Source organism: Bos taurus, chromosome 13 (genome assembly GCF_002263795.3).
Source record: "Bos taurus isolate L1 Dominette 01449 registration number 42190680 breed Hereford chromosome 13, ARS-UCD2.0, whole genome shotgun sequence".
Lineage (NCBI taxonomy): Eukaryota > Metazoa > Chordata > Mammalia > Artiodactyla > Bovidae > Bos > Bos taurus.
Window position 1 is genome coordinate 34769670 of NC_037340.1, and position 27644 is coordinate 34797313.

At 43.1% G+C, this 27644-nt stretch overlaps 1 protein-coding gene across 7 annotated transcripts in view; it reads right to left on the reverse strand.

Annotated features, from left to right (window-relative positions):
- The window catches only part of SVIL (supervillin), a 256176-nt gene that overhangs the window by 200139 nt on the left and 28393 nt on the right, over positions 1-27644 (reverse strand). For 4 of the 7 annotated variants that reach the window (XM_059892375.1, XM_059892380.1, XM_025000292.2 and 1 more), the window contains one exon: positions 15677-15775. The exons of 2 other annotated variants lie outside the window; for them this stretch is intronic. The gene's annotated coding sequence lies outside the window, so the exon portion shown is untranslated. Of the gene's footprint in view, positions 1-7477; positions 7687-15676; positions 15776-27644 lie in introns of all 7 variants that reach the window. One more of the 7 variants, XM_059892373.1, reaches the window with a different exon arrangement.

Sequence of the window (27644 nt, forward strand, 5' to 3'; positions counted from 1 at the left end):
CTTTCTATCAGTCTTTGCTTTACATGTGCATGTTTTCATGAAAGTAAGATGACTATGATAGGCCTTACTCTTTTTTTCCCTAAATGAACAATATAAAAACAAATAGTATTTGATAAGAAAAATAGACACTAGGGGCTGATGTACACCATTGGGCATATGTGCCCATCAGCTCTCATGGTAGGTAAGGAGGCAATGGGCCCTGGTGGACCCCGGGCCACCCTCTCCTCCTCTCTCTTACCTCCTGGGTGTCTGTTACAGACATGGGTCTCAAGAGCTTCAAGTATGAGCAACACCAACCCTTTACAACACCAATATTGCCTCTGATCCGCCCCACACCAGCAGTTGTGTATAGTAAGTGATGGTGAAAGGCTGCTGTGAATTTAGCAGCGTGTCTCACAGGTCTTTATCTTCTAAGTCACAGCACTTAGCGGCATTCAGAGTAGTGCACCTGTGAGCCATGATTTAGCCTGAAGACGATGCTCAGAACAACACACAGCCCACTGTAACACAGCGAACATTACAATACAGTGAGCTACACGAGGTTTTGCTTTCCCAGTCCACGTAAAAGTTATATTTACATTATACTCTAGTCTATAAAGTGTGCAATAGCATTAGGTTGAAAAAAGTGTACATACTTTAACTAAAAAATACTTTCTTGCTAAAAAATGTTAACCATCATTTGAGCCTTCAGCTCGTCACAGGAGTAACACCTAAGACCACTGATCACAGATCACCATAACGAATAGAATAACGAAAACGTCTGAAATATTGTGGGAATTACCAAACGTGACAGAGACAGGAAGTGAGCAAATGCTGTTGGAAACAAAGGCACCCATAGACTTGCTTAACACAGGGTTGCCACAAACCTTCGGTTTGTAAAAAGCACAGTATCTGTGAAATGCAATAAAGCGAGGTCTGCCTGTGAATTCCTCCAGCCTTTGTGGTATTTCTGAAGGGCAAGAGAGAAGCAGAGCTGTGTTGAAGGGGGGCGTTAAGGGGGGTGCTGGTGTGGGCAGGCTGGCTGGGTCTGCTTGCCAGCTGTGTGCTCACCCACTGGTCCTTGGGACCAGCTGCTGTAGCCTTGAAGTGGTGGCCCCAAACACAGAGGCAACTTACTGAACACCTGCTTTAAAGTACAGAGAGGTGGCCTGATAAAGCAACATCAGGAAAAAGTTTCTAAGTAGCGCTAGAAGAAACCATCATTGTAGTAGATGGCAGTAAAGTAATTAGGAAGAGAGAGAGAAATGACTGAAAATCTTGTGCCCAAACGTCCAGCCCTGAGTTAGTGAACAAACTGGTAGATTGGTGTTCCTTCACATGTAGGACGCAGGGACATTCTGATGGAGGGAACAGCAACACTCAGAAGTCACACCTTCCCCCAGCCCAAGCTTCCAAAAGTAGGAGAAATAAGCAAGTGAGACCAGAGAACTGAGGTCACTAAACATGACCCAAGTCAACATACTGAGGACAAATACACACCTCTGGGGATGATTGGCCACTAGACATTACCCCAGGTAATGCCACAAACTCTCTTGCTCACTGTTAACTGCTTTTTTTTTCTTTTAATTTACATATTTGTGTTAGTTGCTGTTAGTTGTGTGCGCTCAGTCGCATCCAACTCTTCGAGAGTCCGTGGACTATAGCCCGCCAGGCTCCTCTGTCCATGGAGTTTTCCAGGCAAGAATACTGGAGTGGGTTGCCATTTCCTACTCTAGGGGATCTTCCCGACCCAGGGATCAAACCTGAGTCTCCTACATTGGCAGGTGGATTCTTTACCTCTGCACCACCTGGGAAGCCCACAGAGTTGTGTTAGAATATATATATGTGTGTGTATACACACACATACACATATATACATACACACCTGACCTGCCTCTTGAGAAATCTGTATGCAGGTCAGGACGCAACAGTTAGAACTGGACATGGAACAACAGACTGGTTCCAAATAGGAAAAGGAGTACATCAAGGCTGTATATTGTCACCCTACTTATTTAACTTATATGCAGAGTACATCATGAGAAACGCTGGGCTGGAAGAAGCACAAGCTGGAATCAAGATTGCCGGGAGAAATATCAATAACTCAGATATGCAGATGACACCACCCTTATGGCAGACAGTGAAGAGGAACTACAAAGCCTCTTGATGAAGGTGAAAGTGGAGAGTGAAAAAGTTGGCTTAAAGCTCAACATTCAGAAAACGAAGATCATGGCATCCGGTCCCATCACTTCATGGGAAATAGATGGGGAAACAATGGAAACAGTGTCAGACTTTATTTTTCTGGGCTCCAAAATCACTGCAGATGGTGACTGCAGCCATGAAATTAAAAGATGCTTACTCCTTGGAAGGAAAGTTATGACCAACCTAGATAGCATATTCAAAAGCAGAGACATTACTTTGCCAACAAAGGTTCGTCTAGTCAAGGCTATGGTTTTTCCTATGGTCACATATGGATGTGAGAGTTGGACTGTGAAGAAGGCTGAGCGCCGAAGAATTGATGCTTTTGAACTGTGGTGTTGGAGAAGACTCTTGAGAGTCCCTTGGACTGCAAGGAGATCCAACCAGTCCATTCTGAAGGAGATCAGCCCTGGGATTTCTTTGGAAGGAATGATGCTAAAGCTGAAACTCCAGTACTTTGGCCACCTCATGCAAAGAGTTGACTCATTGGAAAAGACTCTGATGCTGGGATGGATTGGGGGCAGGAGGAGAAGGGGACGACAGAGGATGAGATGGCTGGATGGCATCACTTACTCAATGGATGTGAGTCTGAGTGAACTCCGGGAGTTGGTGATGGACAGGGAGGCCTGGCATGCTGCGATTCGTGGGGTCGCAAAGAGTCGGACACGACTGAGCGACTGATCCAATCTGATACGTACACACACGCATATATATGTGTGTATGCATGTGTATTATAAATTTTCACAATTTACATATATATGTGTATGTATATATATTTTCTTTTGCAGATTCTTTTCTATTACAGGTTATTACAAGATATTGAATATAATTCCCTGTGCTACACAGTAGGTCCTTGTTGTTTATTGCTTTTATATATAGTAGTGTGTATCTGCTAATCCCAAACTATTTTATCTTATTCCCAAACCCCCGTTAACTGAATCATAATCTTTCTTTGAACAGGTATCTAGAAGCTGACATCCATGAAAAGTGTCACAAATGCATGTAAAGTACACATTTTCAGAGGAGTACCGGGGATAAAGTTAGTTAATAACAGTAAGAGCAGTGACTAATGGTCCTGTACAGCTCAATATCTGCCAGGTGCTGTTCTAAGCACCATGTACAAATCAACCATTTATCATCACTCCTCGCTGCTATTTTTATCCCCATTCTACAGATGAAGAAACTAGGGCGTTGAAAGGTTCCCAAGGTCACATAAGTGGTTAATAGCAGAGTCTGTCTCCAGATCTCTCTCTCTTAACCACTATGCCAAGCTTACCAGTGATTAAAAAAACAACGCAAAAGCTTTAAGAGATAGGAAAGCCTTTGGACAAGATTCTGCACTTTTCACGGCTGGTGTCTCCAAGCTAAATCTATATATCTTATAAAAACCACAGATTTGGTCTGACTTCCCCTCTCATGGTAAGATGGATCTTCACTGCTGTGACAGCTCAAATCCAGTTTTATATCCCACTGTTCAGTCACTCAGTCATGTCTGACTCTTTGCAACCCCATGGTTTGCAGCAAGCCAGCCTTCCCTGTCCATCAAATCTCCTGGAATTTGTTCAAACTCATGTCCATTGAGTTGGTGATGCCATCCAACCATCTCATCCTCTGTAGTCCCCTTCTCCTCTTGCCTTCAATCTTTCCCAGTATCAGAGTTGTTTCCAATGAGTCAGTTCTTCGCATCAGATGGCCAAAGTATTGGAGCTTCAGCATCAGTCCTTCCAATGAATATTCAGGGTTGATTTCCTTTAGGATTGACTGGTTTGATCTCTGTGCAGTCCAAGGGACTCTCAAGAGTCTTCTCCAACATCACAGTTTGAAAGTATCAATTCTTCAGTGTTCAGCCTTCTTTATATTCTATGTCTGGCAGGTAATGCCTTGCTGCCAGGAGAGAAATAATAGGAATCTCTACCTCAGCCCTGGGGTAGGGCTCACTCACCTTGTACATATGCCACATGAGCCTGCTACACATGCACAGAAGTACCCCAATTGCCATCACTGCCCCCAGGGATCAACCAAACAGATATGTACTTAGAACTGCTGGGTACAGACACTGCACTGGTGCAGAGAAGGAAAAAAGGAACTCAGGCAACAGGGAAGGTTTGAAATATTACATAAAAGGTAATTAAAAGTCCAAGTAGAAGAGACTGGAACACAGAATTGAAGGGAGAAGAGAAACTATATTCACACAGGAATACTTTGCAGTAATAAGGAACAAACTACCAATAACATATCGGTGCCTCTCAAACAGAGACAGACTGCATGATTCCATTTACAGGGCATTATAGAAAAGGCAAAACCATAAGGATAGAAAACACATCAGTGATTTCCAGGGGTCAGGGCTGAGCAATTACAGTGGAGCACATTCCAAGGAACATTTTGCAAGGACGAAAACTTGTATTTTGATTATGGTGGTTACAAAACTGTATCTGTATGCACTTATCAAAATGCACAGCCATATGCTTTTTAAAAAAGTGAATTTTACTGAATGTAAATTACGCATTGATACATCTGACTCTTTAGAAGCAGCCCAAAGCAATTATGCCAACAAAATTATCTCATGGAATGGGGCTCTTAAGATCTTCTACAAGGTTCTACAGACCATGTATCCAACTTCCTCTATTAACTCCCACCCCTGATTTCTTCTCATATAATATTTATAGGAAGATGATGAGTAGCTCATTGGTAGGAGAAAAAGCTCCATTAGTCTTACAAAATTTCTTAAAGTAACCTCTGAGTGCTTAGATAATTATGGGAACTCTACTGTACTAAGAATAGACATGCCTATTGGCTCTTTTTCCTTGTGCTATATACGTGCCTGCTAATCACTAACAAGGCAAGTAAGATTCCAGCAGCTCTGTCCATGGACACGGATGGCCACCACAAAACCATTACATCACCAGGAAGTCCAGGTCCTCATGTCCATATGGTACCTGTGTTCACATGTTGAACCCTACACTGGAGACTGACCAAGGTCACTGCTAAGATCTTTAGGCAAGAGCTAAATCTAAGATAAACTCTGGCTATTGGACTGAAAACTTTATTAAGGCAGGAAAATAAAAATCATTGGCATTTTGAACAACATAAACTGCTCTGTGACTTGGTCTATATATGGAAACCAAAGACAATGTGAATGACTCTGGTTCTTTCCTTCATTCAACACCCAGCAGATACCTCTTGATTGCCTATGTATGTGAGGCATGAAAGATACATGTATATCATTGTAAGTCCCTGTCTTTATGGAGTTTACATTCTCTTGGGAGGGATAGATGAACTATAAATAAATGAATGAACATTTAAACCAAGCAATCAATCAATAATAAGCTGAATGTCCATTAGTAAGAGAAGGAAGGAAGGAAAAGCCAGGTAAGAGGATGGGGTTTTTTCATTTAGATAAAGTGGTCGGGTCTCAGGCAGTTGTCTTTGAGCAGAAACCTGGAAGAACTGGCCAGAAAGCTGCAGGGTATGTGGAGGGAGGGGGGTTCAGGAGCAGGGAAGTGTGAAGTTTCAAGTTTTGAATGGGTGCATGACAAGCAAGGTGGCCTGTGTGGCTGGAGCAGAGGGAGGGACAGGGAGTTGCCTGGGAAGCCAGCAGGAAATGCAGGACAGGGAAAGCTGAGCACAGATCACAGGCCTGTGCCAAAGAAGGACTTGGGATTTGATTTGGAGGTATGAGAAGCCACTGGAGGTATGAGAAGCCACTGTAGGTACGAGAAGCCACTGTAGGGTTTACAGGAGGGCACGAATGATCTTGATTTAAAGAATCAGTCTAGCTGCTCCAAGAAAAATAGACCTCGGGGTTTAGGTAGATGGGGAAGAGGGAAAGAAGCAGCAGAGAACTTGATAGGAGGCCACCACCACCAAGAAGGCAGAGACAGTCTGCTCCAGACAGGGTGGTGACACAGGTGGAGATGCAGAGATGAGAAGGGGCACCGAGTGCAGGCTGGCACCGCCCACTAAGCTGGAAGAGGTTAGCTCCATATATAAGAGCTGTCATCTGATTGGCTGGGAAAGGCATATTATGCTGCTTTCAGGAAGTTCAAGAGGTGAGTTAAGATACAGAAATGTTAATTTAACCCAAATAACATTGTACCTTATGACTGCAAAAGCTTTACAATGGGAATAGCTGACTTGGGACCAGTTTAGGTATTAACTTTATCTTGCCATGGAATCCCCACTGACTAGGTAATTTACTCTATACAGCTAGGAAATGGATCTGTGTAAGAAACTATATATTCCATTAGTGAACTTTCCAGGGAACAGTGATTCCAGGGAAGCTAATAAAAACTTCAAAGCTCTCTATAATATAGCACCAAGGCTTTGAAGATCCCCCTTATTTAACCCTTGCTAAAAGAAAAGAATGCCAGCAAGACTGCAGAGTATGAATATTCCTTACCACATTTACATTGCAAAAAGGCTTTGTCTGGGGACTTCCTTGGTGGTCCAGTGATTAAGATTCTGGGCACACAATGCAGGGAACTGGTCAGGAAACTAGATCCCACCTGCCACAAATAAGAGCCTGCACACAGCAATGAAGATCCAGTGCAACCAAATTAATTAACTTTAAAAATATTTATTTATTTACTTGTTTATTTTTGGCTGTTCTGGGGTCTCATTGCTGTGTGTGGGCTTTCTCTAGTTGTGGAGAGAAGCAGGGGCTCCTCTCTGGTTGGGGTGCTCGGGCTTCTCATCATGGTGGCTTTTCTCTTGTTGCGGAGCTCAGGTGCATGGGGTTCAGTGGTTGCTAAACGTGGGCTGAGTAGTTGCGGCTCCAGGACTCCTGAGCATGGGCTCAGTAACTGTGGTGGATGGGCCTAGTTGCCCCTTGGCATGTGAGATCTTCCAGGACCAGGGATCAAACCAGTGTCTCTGGCACTGCAAGACAGATTCTTAACCACTGGATCACCAGGAAAGTCCAATTAATTAACTTTTTAAAAAAAGGCTTTGTCTGTTGGGAAAGAAAAGTCAACTTGTAAGACTCTTTAATTAGCTTATGCATTAAAGCCTTCAACATAAAGGCTCTTTGTTGGCTATAATCCACATTAAAACACTGATCTACTTTACAGATTATTTTCTTCAAGCTGTCCTAAGATTTCTTGAGTTTTATGAAGTTACACTGAACTTAGAAAGAGGCTAGAAACAGTACACAAATGCAGAGCGGTAGGGTGTCTGATTCCTGTCAAAGTGACAAGCAGAAAAGTCACCAAAGCTCAGGACGCGGTGCACGTCCCCAGAATCACATCTGTCTCGTCCAAGATAAGATTCGTGCCCAGGATTCAAAGCATAAGGAAAAGCTTACATTGTTTTGGTTGGAATAATTCAGTCTGCTGACATCTACAGTGTCTTCCAGGAAGATATCAACTCCCTTATTTTCCATCTTTTCCTCCCTCTTTCTTCCAAGTCAATCTTAAGAGCAACAGTACAGAGCCGGATGGGGAACCAGATCAAAACACACTTGTGGGTGCCAAGCATGGGGACCTCTGGAGACAACATCCTTTTAATTGATTCCTGTTGGTGAAAAAATGTTTCAATCCAGTTGGAACCATCTACACTTGAAACCGTCTTATAAACTTTGTGTGCTTTTGATTTTTGAAAATTTTACTCAAAAGAAATAAGCTCCCCAATGTAACCAAATTCGTCCAAGCTCTCTCTCATCAGCCAAGAGAAAAATTTCCTTTCAGTCACGTTAGGGCTAGGACAGGTGACCTAAACAGCTTCCCGGTGTCACATTTTTTTAAAGTCCTGTAATGGTTTTCCAGGTGTTTTCCTACTACTCTGTATCTTAAGAGATACACTTGGATATACTCTTGGAAAGAAAAATTCACTGTTTTGCTCTAAAGGATTAAGAAACCAAATTAAGAAACTCAATCTCTGAATTTAGTGACTTTTCCCACACTATCAGCTATTAAAGACAGATTTTTTTTTTTTCTGGCTTGTTGCTTTAAGATGTCAGGATGTATTCTGCTTTTCCAATCTGGACATGGTGTTTCCTTTCACATCACCCCTCATTGTTACACTAACCAGATGTTTCTGCCTTTTTCCAGAAGACAGTGGTATTGAGACTTTACACTCTAGGCTTCTCCCAGGTCATCCGCTCAGATATTTACCTCATTTCTTCCCAATGGTTCCAGACAAATCTTCTTTATATCCATGATTTTAAAAATCTCAGAGCTAACACACACACATGCCTACGCAGCGTCATATCCTGTGCCAAGACTGAATTAGTGTGGTTTTCTCTTTGGACTCATCATATAATGACCTAAAGATGGATTATATCTGGATTCTCAGAGGCCTGTTAAATATTAATCAGGATGATGTGAAATGTCCAAAAACTGGGTCTGTCTGAACCTCCATTATTAATCCAGTCTGCCATTATTTCTTGGTGAGATTCTATAATTCATTTTGAAACTGTCACCAACCCACTTGTAAAGCTAATGAAACCTATAATCTCCCTCTCCAGAAATATTCTAAAATGAAATGGTAGCTATCATGGCTGTTTGAGAATAGGGATTAGCGAACTGCAACCCCTGGGCCAGATCTGGTCCACTGTCGATTGTTGTCAATAAAATTTTACTGGAACACAGACGTGCTCACTTGTTTCCACAGTCTATGTGGCTGTTTTCCTGCCTCAACAGTTGAGTTGAATAGATGTGACAGAGACAGTATGGCCTCCATAGCCTGTATTTTCACATAGCCCCACAGATAATATTTACTATCTAGCCCTTCACAACCTGTAATATTTACTATCTAGCCCTTCACAGAAAAGTCTGCCCATCTCTGCTTTAAAATCAGTGACTCAGAAGACAGTGATTATTATTTCCACTCTGTGTGATTTTGCAAAGTAAAATGATAAAATTACGTGTAAAAATGCCAGGATTCAGTAGGCAATTAATACTTGTCCCTTCTAGTTGCCAGGCTCCTTCTGGTCCTCTAGTCTCTTCCTCTCTGCTGTATTCTCCTTGCAGAGTTGAAAGTTGACTACTCTTGACACTGGGAATTATTTCAGTATTGGCTATTTCATCTTTTCATCATCTACAGACTTCTTTTTCTTCCCATTGAGAAGGTGGCTTTCTCTGCAAAGTGCTATATCTCAGTTACCTTTGTTTTCCCATGGCCTGGCACATAGCCAAATCCTAGCCAAGATTTTTCTCGAAGAATAAGTGAGCCAAGAAATAGCAAATCTACACTAGAAATATTTGTAATTCTAACAGTCCAGGCAAAGATCATTTATAATAGACAAGTATTATAGTATCAGGTTTCCTAAACTAAATTTCACAAATAATGAGCACTTTTTTGGGGGCGGAGTGGGGGGGGGGCGGTATCATGGATTTAAGGTTACAGCTTGCTACATATTACAGTAGTTTTATTGATAAGACAAAGGGCAAGTTAACACTCCAACCATGCATAGGTACAAAGACGTTCCTAGAACCCAAGAAAACAAAAATGATTCCTGCTTACACCCAACAACTTAAAAGAAATTAAATCCTCTAACCAAACCTCTTATCTTTGAGTGATAATGTAAAGTATAATATTCTTGGTCTATAAAGAGAGTCTGAATTTAAGATTTCTAATCATAGTGACACACTTTTGCATAAAATAATTTCTTTGAAAAGATCGTTCTCTTGTTTTTTCATGGACTTAAATGAAGAGTTTCATTCACTTAAAAAATGAATTATAAAAATGAATTAGGCAGTGAGGGTATAATAGTGAGGAAATAAAGTTCTTGCCCTCACTTTGCTGAAACAGATTATCTTAGAGAGATCTTACAATTCATTTTGACAAGATTCTTCAAGTTATTTATCTTTCATAAATTTTCCATTGTATTAAGTTTCATAAATAACTAAGGGAGTCTCACATCTCCACAGTAGAGGCTGGTTTTCATACTGGATTGTTTTCCATCAGTGCTGTAACAAATTACTACATACTTGGTGGCTTAAAATAACTTTATTATCTTACAGCCCTAGAGGTCAGAAGTCTGAATTGGGTCTCACTGGCCTGAAAATTGAAGTGTCAGCATGGCTGCATCCCCTCTGGCAGCTTCAGGGGCGAATCTATTTCCTGGCCTTTTCAGCTTCTAGAGGCCCCTGCTTTCCTTGACCTGTGGCCCCTCCTCCAAAGACTTCATCCCACGGCATCACTCTTACACTGACTCTCCTGCATCTCCTTCACGTCAGAGGACCCTTGTGATTACGTAGGACCCACCTGGACCATCAGGATAGCTTCCCCATTTCAAGGCCAGATAAGACCTTCCTATTTGCCATGTAACCTAATATATCCATAGCCTCTGCGAATTAGGATGTGAACCATGGTTCTTTGGGGAGTCATGATTCTCCCTACCACACATAACTTTGCAGCAAGCAGTTCAATAAGCCTAGGTCACAGCCATGACCCAGGGTAGAACCTGAAATACCAGGACCCCTAGAAACCAGCCCTCCAATTTACTAGAATGTTACTCCTATCCACGCAGTCCCCTGACGCCTCCCAGAGGCACACCACCTCCTTTCCCCAACCAGTCCCACCATGGTTGCCATTTCTTATTCATCAAACCATGTTCTATTCATGCCCTCAACTCTTCTAAGAATAAAACTAGTTTTTCCTCCATTTGTTCCCCCTCCAGGTGAAGGGAAAACCATGCCTTTTCCTCCATCCTTCTATTCTCATGATGGATAAAACAGCCCTGCCCTAGTGTTACACAAAGATTTATTATAGTAAAGATTTATTCATCTCCATCCTGTTGTTGTGTTACTATCTGTGTTACAGAAACACACATATCATCAAAGTTCAAATAATAAGGGTAGGCATGTGTGTGTGTGTATGTATGATATAAACTCATTGAGAGCAAAGACTATTTAACTTGTTAAATACAGATACTTAGGAAATAGTACAGTCAGCTTACCTCCAGTCCTAAGGAATTACTAAGTAGTCTTGGGCCATGACAATAAAATAAGACATGTTTCTGAGACTACACTCAGAGTCTCATAGAAATTTCCTCTTGTCTAAAGTAAGTAGAGAGAAGAGCCAGGTGGGCCCGGCTCTGGCAGGGCAGGGAGGGTGACCCTGGGCCCTGAGATGTCATCTTCGGGGACCAGAGCAGCTGGTTATGGAACACTGAGCTGGATCCTGGTGAGGGAGATTAGAGCCAACCCTTCTGTTTTTGACAACGGCCTTTGGCCACAACTAGGGCTCCTGTTCAGCTAGCATCTGCTATGATGCAACACCCATGTGGCTGCATGGAGCGTATTTTCTAAGTCTCTTCTCCTACTGGCACTCGGTTACGATCCTTGGATACTGGAAGCATCTCTTGAGAACCAGCCCTACTCACTTATACAAGAGTTCACCCCAGGTCATCAGAAGCCAACTGTCCACCAAACCAAAGATCATTCACCTTAGAACTTTTCAAATCAAAGGTTTCTAAAATACCTTGATCAACTGGGTATTGAAAACTGCTATTTAATCATTTTTAAAATCTCTAATAAAAAAATGGAAACTTAGGGAAGAGACTGAATCATTTTGACTTCCTCTGTGAAAGCTTCCCAGGTGCCACAGAGGTAAAGGATCTGCCTGCCAATGTAGGAGACACAAGAGACATGAGTTTGATGCCTGGATAGATCAGGAAGATCCCTGGAGTAGGAAATGGCAACCCACTCCAGTATTCTTGCCTGGAAAGTCCCATGGACAGAGGAGCCTGGTGGGCTACAGTCCATGGGGACACAGAGAGTCAGACACGACTGAGCACAGCACACACACCCACTCTGAGTGTCCTGGACGCCCACCGTTCTGTTCCACACATTCTCCATCTCCAATTCAGCTCAGCAGCTACCCCCAGCCCATGAATCCAGATGCCAAAAAGATGTATTTTCCCTCCAAGTAACACTTCTAGCACAAGACGTGAAAACTACAGGAATGTTTCCATTTCTCTTGTGAGTCTAGGTCCTTCTGTGAAGGCTTCCCAAGTGGTGCCATCACCCCTCACATGGGTTGACATGGAACCACTGGGTGGGGCTGGAGGGCTGCATCAGAGGAGCTGACTATACTGAGACTAGACGTCAGCTCTGGGGTCACAGCCAAAGGGTCAGGTTATCACAAGTGCCCTGTGTATCCTGGGAGGGTGATGGAGCCCAGTGCGAGAGGGGCAAAGGGAAGGAGAGACAAGGTGGTCACAGCTCAGGCTGCGGATTCCCCCGGTGTGACTGGCATCACCTGCCGGGCTTGCTTTCCTGGGGCCGGAGGTGAGGGCAGCAGGGGCTCTGCCGGGCTGCAACCAGGTGGGTTTCCAGGAGGTGGAGGTGGGGCAGGGACTAGGCTTGGTAAGGGAGGCTGGGAAGGGATGACCCTGGGGGAAAGGAATAGGAGAGCATGGAGCAACTGGAGAGCAAGGCTCAGGGAGCACAAAGCAGAGGAGGAGGAGAAGTTGGCAGCAATTACGTGACACCGAGTGAGAGCTTCATAAATACTTGGTGATGACGAGAGAGACTCCAGCCACCTCTGCACAGAGCCTGACAGGGAAAGGCTTGACAGTTTCTCAAGTGTCAGCCGGGGGGGGCCGGGGGGGTGCGGGGGGTGTGTGTGTGTGTGTGTGTGTGGACAAGGAGATGACGATGATGATGATGAACAAGAAGAAGAAAGAGAAGCGGGCAGGGGAGGACAGGAGCAAAAATCCAGTTTTACGATATTAATATCTCATGATCATCTCAAAGTTACTCATCAGCTGACCAGAAGGCAACTCTTACTGTGTCTTACAGCCTAAGTCTTGTACCTACAATGTCCTTTCCAGATAAACTCTCTTAGCACAGAGGTTCTGAGAAAGAACCTCTTGAGAGCTTCCCGCTCTCCTCCTTGTGATTGTGGGGTTGGGTGGCAGGGAAGTAAAAGCCATAACCAACCAGAATTGACCCTCAGGGCAACCACTCAAAGATGTTATTAGATCATCCGAATTAGATTTGACTTTCCATCAGCCTGACTCCTTATCTGCTGCAAATCACATCCCACGCCTTGCAATGCAGCCTCTGTCTGTCCTCCTTTATTTAAACAGAGGCAGGGCTTAGTCTGGGCCACCTTAACCTTCCTGTCAGGGACAGATACTCTGCCACCACGTGACTTAACCACAGGCTTCCTCTTAGACCCAACCAGAGGGGAAGACTCAGTTGTGACAACCAGCACACGCCCTTCCTGCCTCCACCAGCCATGGCCCATCCATCAGAGATGCTTCCTAGGAGGGGCTGGTCCCACCATTTACACCAGAGCTGCCCCGTGGTGGCTGCCTCCCTTCCATGTCACACCTGTAAGCACCCAGGAAATGCCTTCAATAGCTGACAGTTTAACCTAAGGTCTCCAAGGTGGTGACAATACCGCACACCCCCTCCCCAGGCCCTCTGAGGGGACCAGGCGTGGGTGATCACACCCCACAGACCAATGGTCAGTGAGTAGACCAGCCGCTGTGTCAGTCCAGCAAGAAGTTCATGGATGAAGGGACGGGTCCTGAGCCTAAGGAATCTGGGTCAGAAAGATGCATTCGCCACCTCATTTACCCCAGTAAACGTTTATCACGCACCTTCCACATACCAGACACTGTTCCAGGCGCTTGACGTCAAGTAGCAAACAAAACAGAAAGAAATCCTTTGCCTCCTGGAGTTAACAGTCTAGTAGTAAGTGAGGAAACGCCTCTTTCCACATAATTAATGTGAAAGGAACCAGAGCAATGGAACGAGACAAGGGCCCAGCAATGCTCGTGCAGAATGGAGGAGGAGAAAACACTTCTTGCTGGAATAAGGGAGGCTCGAGGAGCAAACAGGAGCATGACTTCGTTAAAACACAAATAAATATGCCTTCAGAGGCTCAAATATATATAGAAGTTTTCAGGAAAGACGACCCTACTGTGCTTTCTTTCATGTATTAAGGACTACTCCTCCATCACCTCCAAGGACAGGTCAATGGGGCTACGGGAGCAGGAGGCAGACACTAGGGGTTCAAGGGTGGCAGGGCAGATGGGGTTCAAAAGTCATGTTCAGACCCTCATTACAGTCAGATGTATAATCAACTCATATAATCTCCCTCACGGCCCAGCAAAACCTACATACCCACTTCAGACAGTTTACTATCAGCTTTCACCACTGTCCCCCTCTGTTGATCCCAATGGTCAATCACCCTGATTCAGTGTGTGCTTTGTCTGTGCCCGCCTGCTGTCAAGAGCCCTCTGGGATCCCACCCTGCATCCATTGCAGCCCACATCACACAGAAAAATGCCCACAGAGTCTCTCTCCCTGAACAGCTTTTCTGGAAATATACTCGAGAATCAGACAGTCACCTTTCAGTAGATGTGCAATAATCTAGTTGAATCTCTTGGCTTAATTTTTAAAATGTGTGAATTAAACACACACACAACTTTGCTTCCTTTGGGCCATCAACTGAGAAACTGCATAATTCCTTTTGGCTGGAACCTAGAAAACTTTGTTCCAAATTCAGCCAGGCTCCTCTTTTGGAGAATCCTTGTCAGACAGGTGTGCAGTTTCTATAGAAACGCTTCCATCAACAGAGATGCTCCTCCAGGCAGGGTAGCCTGTTCATTAGACAGTCAGAGGTTTCAAAAATTCTAATTTTTTTTTATATCCTCAGCCTATGGGCCCTGAGATCGATTTGGCTTTTTAAAAAACAAAAAGTAGATCGATATGAATTTAAAAGTGATTTCCTTTTAGCCATGAATCCAGTCATTAAGCAGAGCAATTTGAAGGAGAGGAGGAAAATCAATGGATACACTGAGAAGTGGAAAAGAGGAACTGTGACTGTCCGTAATGACAAAATATTGCCAAGAGATTTGGAAAGACAGCCTTTTGAGGAAACAATAAGTCTGGTGGTCTTAATGGCAGTCCTGAGGACTAATGACGGTCCTTGGTTTTGGCTGTAAGTCCTGGGAAATGGGAAGAAGGGCACCCCGCGAGGACTACCCCTGGCCTGGAGAGGATGACCAGCTTTAGGATGAGGGGGCTGAGAGGGTGCTGTTCCTGGGGTCCAGCCAAAGAGATCTGGGCGTGTCCAGGTAGGGCTAGCAGCTGTCATGGGGCTTAAGTGAGTTAGACCTGGGGAAAGACCTAAGGCAGCCACTGGTGATTAAGTTTCATCAAATTTATGTGTGATTAAAGTAAATCCCTACTCTTTAGCTGTCTTTCTCCAACTTTGATATTGGAAATTCTCACATCTCTCTCTAAATCAGGGGATATTATACAGACCAAGCCTGGGAAACGTGCCCAGGGATGCAGTCTATGAAAAAAATAAACTATTCAGCTGGGTCTCACCTTAACCCTCTGGTGTATCTACCTGGAAAGCTTATCTTATTTTAAAAGAATATGCTAAGTTTTGCTTCTCTTTTAAAATCCCATAAGTAAATCAGAAGTGTACATGTTATTTTTTGTGAGAGCAAATATCCAAAACTCTTGGTTATTTGCTGCTTTTTCAGCTGGTCTCAACAGTATTGTAAACACATTGTGAAATCATCAATACTTACGTTTTATTTTGTAACTTGAAACTCAGAAAGAATTCATCACCCCTTCCTAGTTTTCTCCTTTAGTTTTAGAAAATGACCAGTTTCTGATGTAGCTAGAATCTGGAAAAAAAAAAAAATTTTTTTTTTTGTTAAACTATAGGATGTGACTTCTAAAGCTGAGGAATACATAAATGAGATGAAATAAATTCTCTGAGAACAGTGGACTTCACCAGACTTTATCACTACCCCTCATTTCCATAAGGCCTCCAACAAGGGGAAGTGAAACTGACATAAAATTTCTGTAAAGTATTTTTTTTTTCTACTTGGTCATGCCCATCACGGCTAAAAATTGCCTTGCTTAACCTGGCTTAACTTGAAACATGTGCCATCAGCTACTGTAAACAACCAAGTTACCCCCCCATTTCTGCAACACAGAGTTCCCTTTCTTTCTCAATAAAGGGAAACCTTAGCAAGTTATGTCAAAAAGCATTGCAAGCCATTCACCCACATATGCAGGAGACCCAGAGCAACCAGAGACTAAAGCAGACATGGCCAGAGGGGACGGAAGAGTGTCAATTATGCTCCCTTCATCTTGTAGGAGGCAGCAGATGAAATTTTAACGGATGAACAAACTCTTATCCCCCCAGGATGCTTTGACAATCTCCCAGATCTTGAATTAAAAAGTGCTGCTGTTTTTAACCATGCAGGATTTGCTCATTTGGCCTGTGGCTGCCTCACTCCCGTGAGCACTTCTGCTCCTGGAGGCTGGTGAGGTCTGGTGGCTTTGTTCTCTGCACCAGGCTCAGTGCAACTTCAGAAGCCAAAGGTCACCAAGCCCTCCGGGTTAACTGAATATGCGGTGCAGTGCTCCGAAAATGCATCCAGAAACCCCTTTCTGTGTCCTTCCCAACTTCCTTTATTTATGCCAGACTCCCGGGATCTTGATTTGCCCTGCTGGCAGCAGCAAAAGGAATATCCTTCCAGCTTTCCTTGCCACTCCCCCTGCTTCTCTTAGCCAGACCTTTGCTTTAGTATGTTTCTTCCTGTTTACAGCAGTGGCTAAAGGCGTTTAAGTACTGCAGTACACAGACCGCCCTAGGGGGGTGGGAAGCTCTTTTTACAAAACTGTCTACCTACAGAGATGCCTATGGTAACATGACCCCAAAACTTCCCCCCCAAATTCTAAAGTATAGAGATGCTCTGTTGCCAGGATATACTGGGCAGGGTATATTGAAGTATAATGTATCATAACACATGTACTTCGGTAAAGAACCTGCCTGCAATGCAGGAGACCCAGGTTCAATTCTTGGGTTGGTAAGATCCCCTGGAGGAGGGTATGGCAACCCACTCCAGTATTCTTGCCTGGAGAATCCCATAGAGGAGCCTGGCAGGCTACAGCGCAAGAGTCAGACATGCCTTAGCGTCTAAACCACCACCACCACCACGTGTACTTGGGGGGTTTGGGGGAGAATGGATACATGTCTAAGGATGGCTGAGTCACTCTGCTGTGCACCTGAAATCACCACAACATTGTCAACTGGCTACATTCCAATACAAAATAAAAAGTTAAAACTAAAAATTTTTAGAAAATGTACTTATGGATTATTATTATTATTAGTGGTAGTCATTAGAACAGATTAATGTGAAAAAGAGAAACATGTTAAAATTACAATATAAAGGAACTCCCTGATGGTCAGGACTCTATGATCTCACCACCAAGGGCCAGGGTTCAATCCCTGGTCAAGGAGCAAAGATCCCATAAGGCACTTGGTGAGGCCAAAAAGTAAATAAAGAGAAAGAAAGAAAAAAGATGACAATATATAGGCAAATGCATAAGGATAACATGACTGAAAAGAGCAGATTTAAAACTGTTCCAAAGTGCTGATTACAATTTTACCAAATAAATGATCACATATACCCATATGTGATCCATAGCTATGGAAATAATTATCTACAGATATATATTTTACATCTTATATTATATATAGATACTTAGTGGTAAAGAATCTGTATGCCAATGCAGGAGACTTAAGAGACATAGGTTCGATCCCTAGGTCGGGAAGATGCCCTGGAGGAGGAACCCACTCCAGTATTCTTGCCTGGAGAATCCCATGGACAGAGGCGCCTGGCAGGGTTGCAGAGAGTTGGACACAACTGAAGTGACTTAGTAAGCAAGCTATATGGTACAATTAAACTGAAAGAAGGAGCTGGTTCTTGATGATTATTAAGTTCTAGGATTCTATGAAAACTGAGTGTTAAAACTCTCACCAGCCTGAAAATATCCAACATTTCAGAATTACAGAATCTTGTCATCAGAAGGGGCTTGAGCTCAACCCTTTCATTTTGTAGATTAGAAAATTAGTCCAAAAGAAGTTAAATGACTTATTCATGGTCATAAACCTACTTCCTGGCAGGACCAGCACCTGGCCCACACATGAATCTGCCTCCTCGTCTCCAGAGCGCACTGCAATGGACTCAGGCAAAGAAGTAGGGGGGCCCCGGTTACCTGAATGCTCACTGTCCAGATCCCCACATGGTGAGGAGCTTTTTTTAGGGAAACGTGCCTTCAAAACTCTACAATATTTCCTAACAATCAACCATCAAGTGACTTGAATTCCCACTCAAAATCCCATCCCTGCTCATCATCAGCATCTTTCCTAATTGCAAATCTTGCCCTCCAAATACAGAATTTCATGAGGTTAATCAAAATATTAGAGAACTTAAGCAATGACAGGTAAAACAGTGGCAAATGGGGACTGAGCAGGCGGATGAGCCACAGTCATTTAAGAGAAACATTTTAAATGGGTGACAAGGTAGGGATTTCAACCCAGGAGGAGTTTGATAGTCAACAATATAAAAGGCCCAGAGGAAAATGGCTAGGATCTCAAGTATTTCTGTAAAACTGACCATCTTAAAGATGTGATGTCAATGTCAAATGGGATTTATAAAGTACCATGATACACAATTACAAGTTTGTCTAAAAGTGTATTCCTCTCCAAACAATTAATACTTGATTTTTAGCATTGCTCATTCTAAGAGTTAGCCAAGGTCAAAACGATCATCTACATTTTGTGAAGTCTAAACTAAAAATACTATTTTCATGATATTCAGAGTTTTTGGCCAGATAATGCCCCAAAGCTTTTAAAAACTGTATTATGACATTCTGGTCCCTGCTTAAGTTGATTCAATTAAAATGGCTTTTTCCTGGTTCTAATTATCCCCAGATAACAAGGACCTGCTGTAGAATCTTCAGAAATAATTTTTTAAAGTATAAATCAGTAACATGGAGGGTTTTATGTCATTTCAAGCCAAGCACACATTTTAGAAGGAGGCACTTTAGATCTGAAATATCAGGGCACAGTGCGTTTTTAGTTGGTCCCTCTGTCTTAAAAAATCATGCATTTTATACAAAATAACAAGATTACAAAATTACAAATAACCATTTGTCTCAATTCTTTTAAAAAGTGTGAAACTATAATATGTTTACCATCCTGAATGACATAATTAAATTTTACAACCTATTTTACGTGAACATAACCATGAAAAACTTTCATAAGGTTCTTATCATGGCTAATTTGCATACTGTGATTAGTTCTATTATCTGCAATTATTTGTACTTCTGTGTAATTCAGTCTGAACTTCACCTGAGGACAATCAAGTTGCCCGAGTTGTCCTAGGTTCAAAATATTTATTACATGAAAATGGTTGACATTCAGGGCTGCTTAACATTCACTTAGATAATGAAAGGGCCTCTGGTATCATGAAAACACAAGGCTTCATTTTAAAAGCATAAATTATTCAGTGGAACATTTTCTTCTAAGAGAATAAGAAAAGTAAGAGAACCGTTGTTGTTTTTTTTTTTTCCCCATTAAATAAAACTGTAGTGTTCTATAATAGAAAGATATTTATTTTCCAAATCTGTAGCAGTATTAATCATCTAAATAATTGATGACAGATAGAGCTTAAAGTATGTGGGATACTATACAGATTTGAAAGATTCACTTCTTGGGAACTTTCTAGCTTCTGTGACCAAAATAATAAACAATTTGTGATTCAGTTTGTTTACCAATCTCTCTCAAAGGTCAGGACCAAAATTATTGACTCAGCCTTGCTGTCAAATTTCCTTATTTCCCAAATGAGGGTAAATGTATGACTCAGGATTAAGATGTGACTAACGTTTCCTTCCAGTAGGAACAGTAAAGCCACCAGCTCCCATGGCCACCAGAGACTGAAGAACAAAGGTGGGGAATACCATGTAGATGCCTGAGTGATTTCACCACTGTGGTCTAAGAACAATAAGAAGAAAACGCTCAAAATCACCCTCCCAAATATTTGAGCCTCAGGCTAAGTGAACCAGACAAGCCCTCCGCTCTGGTCTCCTTCCTGGAGGGGAATCAGAGAGCAAACGGAAATTCAAGGACCAGGGGAATCCCTGCTCCAATGACTCAGGTAAGTTTCTGCCCACCTCAGGGGAGAGGTTCCGTTGTTTGCTCTAAAAAGGAAGTGTCGGTGCAGGCAAGACTGATCAAACTACAGGAAACAAGAAATCATGGGCTGGGCTCCTTACTTTTGGCCAGCTGATTTAGAATCAAGTGTCTGTCAATGTTAAAACTGCCTTTAAAAGGAAATGTACCACTAGACTTCCTATCAGCACAAAGAGATGACATCATGAAACTGATAATAAACATGGCTATCCCTCCCCAATGGATTGGCATTTTGTAGCCATGAGGGAGGGAGCATCCCCTTGCTGTCTAAGCAGGGATCCCAGGTGGGCTCAGGAATCCCACAGATGGCCTTAAAATGCTTTCTAACTGGGTCAGGTTTCCTCACCTCACCAACCTCTTTATTCATCTGTAAAATGGATACAGGAACAAAATCGTAAGTGTCTCACAGCTTTAAGTGTCCAGTGTGTAGCATGGTGCTTTGAACACAAAATCACGTTCAAGAGTTTTGTTTACAGGAGACAAGGTGGGGAGGTTCGGTGCCCATTTGGCTGCACCGTTTAAGCCACCAGGAGCCAGCCCGGCTGGAAAAAGCACCATCATCAAATGACACCGTAAAACCATGGATCTGAATGCACTCAAGACAGATCTGAACAACTGGTCAACGGGCTGGATTCTGTCTGAGAGCTGAATACAAGAACGGATTTTAATAATTGAACAACTGCTATGGCTTTAATGATAGCTTTGGATAGGCTAAAGGCTGAACTGACAAAGAGGGTTTTTTTCAGCCAGATTTGCTCAGTGTTTGAGTGAGTGGTGTTGCTGGGGCTGGAAATAAGGGGTGGGAAGCCGGATGGGGCCAGCTCTCCAGGCAGGAGAAGAAAGGTGGTTCGAGTCCAGGCCTTGGTGTGCCTGGGGTCAAGGGCATCTGCTATACTGCTTCCTCTGGGTACATGGGCTGGTGAAAATGCTAGAAAAGAAACCAAACCAACTCAACAGTGGTTTGGGCTCAAAACCCTCCCTTTGGACAAATAAGGAACTGAAAAGTGATTTTCAAAGTTTACACTGTGATGAAGTCTGACTGACCAAGCAAAGACGATGAGAGATTTCCAAATTCAGGGCAGAATGGATATTTTTTTTCCCCTTTTTGAAGAAAAAGAGGACACAATAAACAGTAAAAACGTAGATCAAGAAAAATTAATTGACCTAAAATAAAGAGAGATTCACAGAGAACAAACTTATGGTTGCCTCAGGTAAGGATGCGGGGAAGGGATAGTAAGAGAGTCTGGGATGGAAAGGTGCACACTGCTATATTTAAAATGGATAACCAACAGGGACCTACTGTATAGCACATGAACTCTGCTCAAAATTATGGGGCAGCCTGGATGGGAGGGGAGTTTGGGGATGAATGGATACATGTATATGAAAGGTTGAACCCCCTCACTGTTCACCTGAAACTATCACAGTATTGTTAATTGCCTATACACCCATAGAAAATAAAATGTTTAAATAAAAAAATTAAAAAGAGAGACTCAAAATGTCAGCTTCTTTAGCAGATGCTTGACCAAGACAGAGACTGTTCATTGCATAAAGACAAAATTGCTGAAATCAAAGGGAAACTTGGGAGGTGGATGAAGATGGTCCTTGAGGGAACGCTGAGGCTCTAACTTCATTTATGTGGAAAGGAGACTCCCACAGTAAAACAAAGATCACTACTGGCCTTTTTTTTTTTTCTTTTTTTTGCTGAGAAAGCCCTCGGATGAATATTTTGCCCAAACTCTCTAACTTACCAGGTGACCCCAGGGGTACCCTCTCACCAAGAAGACACACCTACAAAAATCTTTCTACCAACAGGAGCCTGGAAATGTCACAGGAAGAGTTCTGGGAACCCCCTTCCATGAATCCTTTCCCATATCTTATAAAACAGTGAAGAAAGGCATACGATTTCATTATCTATGGAAGACAGCATTTGGCTGTTTCCCTCTCCTGCTCTCACTCCCAATCATGAGTTTATCCTTGGCTAGCCAGGTACTTACATAAAAGCCAGTTGGAGAAGAATTGCAATTGAGCCAATAACCTCAAGGTTCTAACAAACAGCAGGTGCCACGGGACTGCCATCTTCCTCCTCTCCATCCTCCATCCCTCCACCACCAGGTGCCACTAGCAACAGCAGGCCCTACTAGCACAAGTGTGGGTGTGTCTGCCATGGACCCTTATCTTCATTTGGCAACTCCTCCTCCCTCCCACTGTCACTGCCTCCACCCCTCAATCCAAGGATGGACCCTGCAATGGCAGTTCACCCCTCTGGGCACAGCCATGGGCACGTGATCCAGGCCAAAAAGATTCCTTTCATAAGACTTGATTGAGCAGCACTAGAAGAAAGAGGGTCTTTCTTCTTTCTTTTTGGGTCAAAGCTGTAAGAACTGCCAGTGGCTATCTTTCAGGCCCAACCCCGAGAGGACACTTGAGCCCTGTCTGAAGCCAGCTTTACTCCTGGATTGCTCTAGTTTATAAGTCAACAAATTTGATGTTTTGCTTAAGCTAGTTTGAGTTGGGGGATGGGAAGATGTGCAACACCCAACTTTCGTCAGGAAATGTAAAACTGTAGCTTTTTATAGGAAAGAGAAAAATCTTATAATAATATACCTGGGCTTCCCAGGTGGGCTTAGTTGTAAAGAACCCACCTGCCAATGCAGGAGACATAAGAGACACAAGTTCGATCCCTGGGTCAGGAAGATCTCCTGGAGGAGGGCACGGCAACCTACTCCAGTATTCTTGTCTGGAGAACCCCATGGACAAGGAGCCTGGTGGGACGGTCCACAGGGTCACAAAGAGTCAGACGCGACTGAAGCGACTTACCAGTTCAGTTGCTCAGTTGTGCCCAACTCTTTGCAACCCCATGCGCTGCAACACACCAGGCTTCCCTGTCCATCGCCAACTCCCAGAGCTTGCTCAAACTCATGTCCATCGAGTCAGTGATGCCATCCAACCATCTCATCCTCTATCTTTCCCTTCTCCTCCCACCTTCAATCTTTCCCAGCATCAGGGTCTTTTCCAGTGAGTCAGTTCTTCGCATCAGGTGGCCAAGAGATTGGAGTTTCAGCTTCAGCATCAATCCTTCCAATTAATATTCAGGACTGATTTCCTTTAGGATTGACTGGTTGGATCTCCTTGCAAGGGACTCTCAAGTCTTCTCCAAGACCACAGTTCAAAAGCATCAATTCTTCTGCGCTCAGCTTTCTTTATTGTCCAACTCTCACATCCATACATGACTACTGGAAAAATCATAGCTTTAACTAGACGGACCTTTATTAGCCAAGTAATGTCTCTGCTTTTTAATATGCTGTCTAGGTTGGTCATAGCTTTTCTTTCAAGGAGCAAGTGTCTTTTAATTTCATGGCTGCAGTCACCATCTGCAGTGATTTTAGAGCCCAAATAAATAAAGTCTCTCAGTGTTTCCATTGTTTCCCCATCTATTTGCCATGAAGTGATGGGACCAGATGCCATGATCTTAGTTTTCTGAATTGAGTTTTAAGCCAACTTTTTCACTCTCCTCTTTCACTTTCATCAAGAGGCTCTTTAGTTCTTTAGACTTAGCATGCATGCAATAATATACTCAGTAGCCATCTCCCACCCAAAAAGATTCTCCATTCCAACAGAAAATAATTGTTCACAAATACATTCAAACAGTCACTTATGTTTGGCAGAAAACTGTTCTAACTGGATGCTGAAACCTTTTAATTAAATAAGCCTTATAATTATAAGGCTGTTACTTTTAACATACTGTGACATTCCAATAAATTTGAAGGATCATGTGAAATATTTTTAAAAGAATTCTGTCAGGATGTGGTAGCATCTTTAAATATAATATTTAAACATAGTATTTCCTAGGGAACTGTCCCAGGTTAAAGCCTCATAGAGACATCTATAAAGCATAGTTCAGGGGCTACTTTTGGAATAAATGTTCCATTGAGAAAGGTTCAAAAGGAAGGGGATATATGTATACCTATGGTTGATTCATGTTGAGGTTTGACAGAGAACAACAAAATTCTGTAAAGCAATTATCCTTCAATTAAAAAATAAATAAATTAAAAAAAAAATAAACTCCTGTCTACAGCCATCCCACCTTGAATGTGCCCAATCTTGTAAGCTAAGCAGCATCAAGCCTCGTTATTACTTGGATGGGAGGATAAGCTCCTGAAAGAAAAAAAAACTCCATACCCAACAGCACAAGCAGACATGTTCCACCTTCCTGCAGCACTCAGACGTCTAGGGGAATCAGAGCCAACATCCTCCTGTGGAGACCAAGACAGACACACTGACCTCCCCATTTGATTCTGCAGGAGGTGAACTCCTGGATGGGACTCCATGGAGCAGATGCCCACTGCAGACTCGAGCTTCTTCACTCCCCTCATCGCTCACTCCCCGGACCCCGAGGGAAGCTACAGCCAGAATCAGGATGTTAGCTCAGACCACAAGTTGATGAGGTTCATCAGATGGGGTAGGAATAATCAATGAACATATTCCACTTCATAAATAAGGCCACCCTCCCAGGCATCAGTCCAAGTTATCTTATGGTGACAGTGAAAAGAAATCCCTAAACTGACACAGCTCACAGACCTTTGTGATCTCTCATGACTTTCAAACGTGCTGTCTGTGGACAATCTGATCATCAGACCCGTTCCCTGGCTCCGGATGGCTCCCGTTCCTGGTGCGAACCTTCAACTCACAGCCGGCTGCTGACACCTTGTTTTCTGCACGTCTGCCCTTCTGCAAGAGCCCAAACTCTGGAGGAGCAGAGATGGAGTCGTCCTGATCTTGCTTCCTGACACACATTCTAAGGAATTTGACAGGCTGCCTAACAAATAAATACTCATTAAATGGATAAAGCCTATTTCCTTTCACTTCACTGTTTTTTGTTTTTTTTTTTTTAAAAAGGGCAAAAGCAAAAAAATTCCAAACTTGGATCTTAGGATCTCAACCAAGATAACTCCCCAATATGAAGGGGCCCAATGTAGGCTTAGGGGTAATGTGAAATAATCTAGAAATTTATTTTTAATACAGGAAAGAGCACAGTTTTTTTGTTTGTTTTTTTTTTTTTGCCAAAAAAAAAAAAGAGAGAGAGAACAAAGGGAAAAAAATCTAACTTTAAAATAGACCCAGGATTCTTCCCCAACTTGCATGACTTTTCATCAGTCTTTTTAAATTTCTCTGGGTTCTGTCTTTAAGTTCCTAACACTGGATTTGAAAGTAACTCGGGTCAGTTCAGGGTCAAATACCAGAGACTGAGCACGTCCCCTGCACAGGCTGGCTCTGCCGATAGTGAACTGTCAGCCCTCAGCCATCAACGCCACCTGTTGTCAGAAACCACCCCTCTCTTGAAAATCGCATCTTCCACTCCAAATGCATTCCTGTTCTCCACTCATGTGCCCTCCATTCATGACAAGTGGAGCAGGGAAAGGGCAGGAGGAGAGAACACAGGCCCCTCTGTCAACCAGTCATCCAAATGCTCCAGCACCCACTGGGGCTCTGAGCTCAGAACAAAGACCCCAGGGTGGGGCCACTGGGTGGGCACATGGCCCTGGGCAGGCGACCTCTACTAGGAGAAGGGTCCATATGTCTGTGCCTCAGAGGGGTAGAGGGAAGCATTGGTGGGCAAACCCTGATCTGTCCGCAAATAACAGAGCCCTGCAACATGAGATGCTTCCCATCCCACCTAGGATGCCTTAGCAACCCCAAAAAATGATCCAATTAGCAGAAAGGGCTGAGGCTCCCCAGGGAGTAACTGTCAGATGTATTCTTCATCTGTGTGCTTCTTGCTTTAGGCTGAACACACTGTCTCCCACAATTCATGAAACCTAATCCCCAATGTGAAAGTGTTAGTGGTTCGAGAGGTGAGTAGGTCATGAGGGTGGAGCCCTCATGGATGGGATTAGTGCCCTGTGCAGAGAACTTGAATAGAATTTGTCTCCTGCTGTTGTATGAAAATTGTATAAATTTTAATTATATTGAATTGGTTCATAATGCTTTTCAGGTCTACCATACCCTTCTACTTTTCTGTCTATTCATTCTATTAATTTTTGAGAGTTTGATATTGAAACTCCAACTAAAAATCTTAATTTCTCTACCTAAAAACATAATTGTAATATACAGTGAAACTATATGTAACTTTGTTCTGTATTTTCCAAGTATTCAGTAAAAGTGTTATCATATTTTCATAATTAAAAAAGAGAGAGAGACCCAGAGAGCTTTCTGGACCCTTCCACCAAGTGAGGACACCAGGAAAAGACAGTCAGCTGTCTATGAGCCTGGAAGGGGGTCCTCATCAGACACTGGGTGTGCCAGCACCTTGACCTTCGACTTCCAGCCTGCAGGACTGCAAGAAACATGTCTGTTATTTAAGCCCACAGTCTATGATGTTCTGTCATTAACAGCCTGAATAGTCTTTTTACCAGCGTGGAAGTTCCCGTTGTTTCCTGCTTCTGAGAGCTGGGATCCCCAGCCTTTCATGCCCAAATTGCAACCACTCTTCTCTCAACCAAATCCATGATTTTCTGTTAAGTTTTGCTGTCCACAGAGCTCACGCCACTTTGTAAACCCATAGCACTTCACAAGTGTGTATGCGTATGTTCACTTAGTAACTGAATATGCACTAAATGGTGACAGAAAATGGTTTACAACACTTTCGAAATGTTTATACCATGACTGCCTCACTAGCAGGAGTTATTTTCTCACTTAAAAAAAAAATCTCTGAAGCATCTAACACAGGCCCTCATGTTGAGTTAGTTCTCAATTATTTGTTCACCAAAATACCGTCTAAAATTTAATTTCTTATGTTATTGATCAATCCCAATTGTGCCCTCCACCCAAAGCCAAGAAAAGCCATTTGCTGGTGAAACAGAAAAATGAACTATTGTTCACTTTTATTTGGGACACAAATTTCTGACAACAAAGCCAGGATAGAAGATGCAACAATGGGATAATATTACTCTGGGGGCTCAATCATTTACCCACAAAATGCTCAGCTTTGGAGGGACATTGACAAAGGCCCTGACACTGTCCTGGAGGGCCTGCAGTAAGCGGAGGGAAGAAGATCTATGAACAAAAGTGCACTGAAGTTCCACATGTACAGTGAACATATACACACAGGGCTCTTGCACATACAGGTGGTGCGTGCAATGCTCTTCATGGCCCAACTCCTCCTAAGATTTCAGATTTTGGTTCAAATGGTACCTCTTCCAAGAAACCTTCCCTGGCCACCAGTGTAAAGTAGGTTTCTCCCTGCCACCCCCAGTCCCATTTTCCTCACAGCATCCTTTTGAGCACCTAGCACATTTCTAAGCCTGGATTTCTTGGTCCATTGCTCACGTCTGTCTCCCCTTCTAGGCTGAAAGCTCCAGGAGAGCAGGGCCAAACTGTTCCTTGCACCCCTTTATACCTCACATAGCACCTGCACAGAGAAAGGGTGTGTGTGACCAGTGAACACCACCAGGATGCATGTGCCAGGATGGCCAATCCCATTGCCAAGATCAAACGCAGAGGAATCA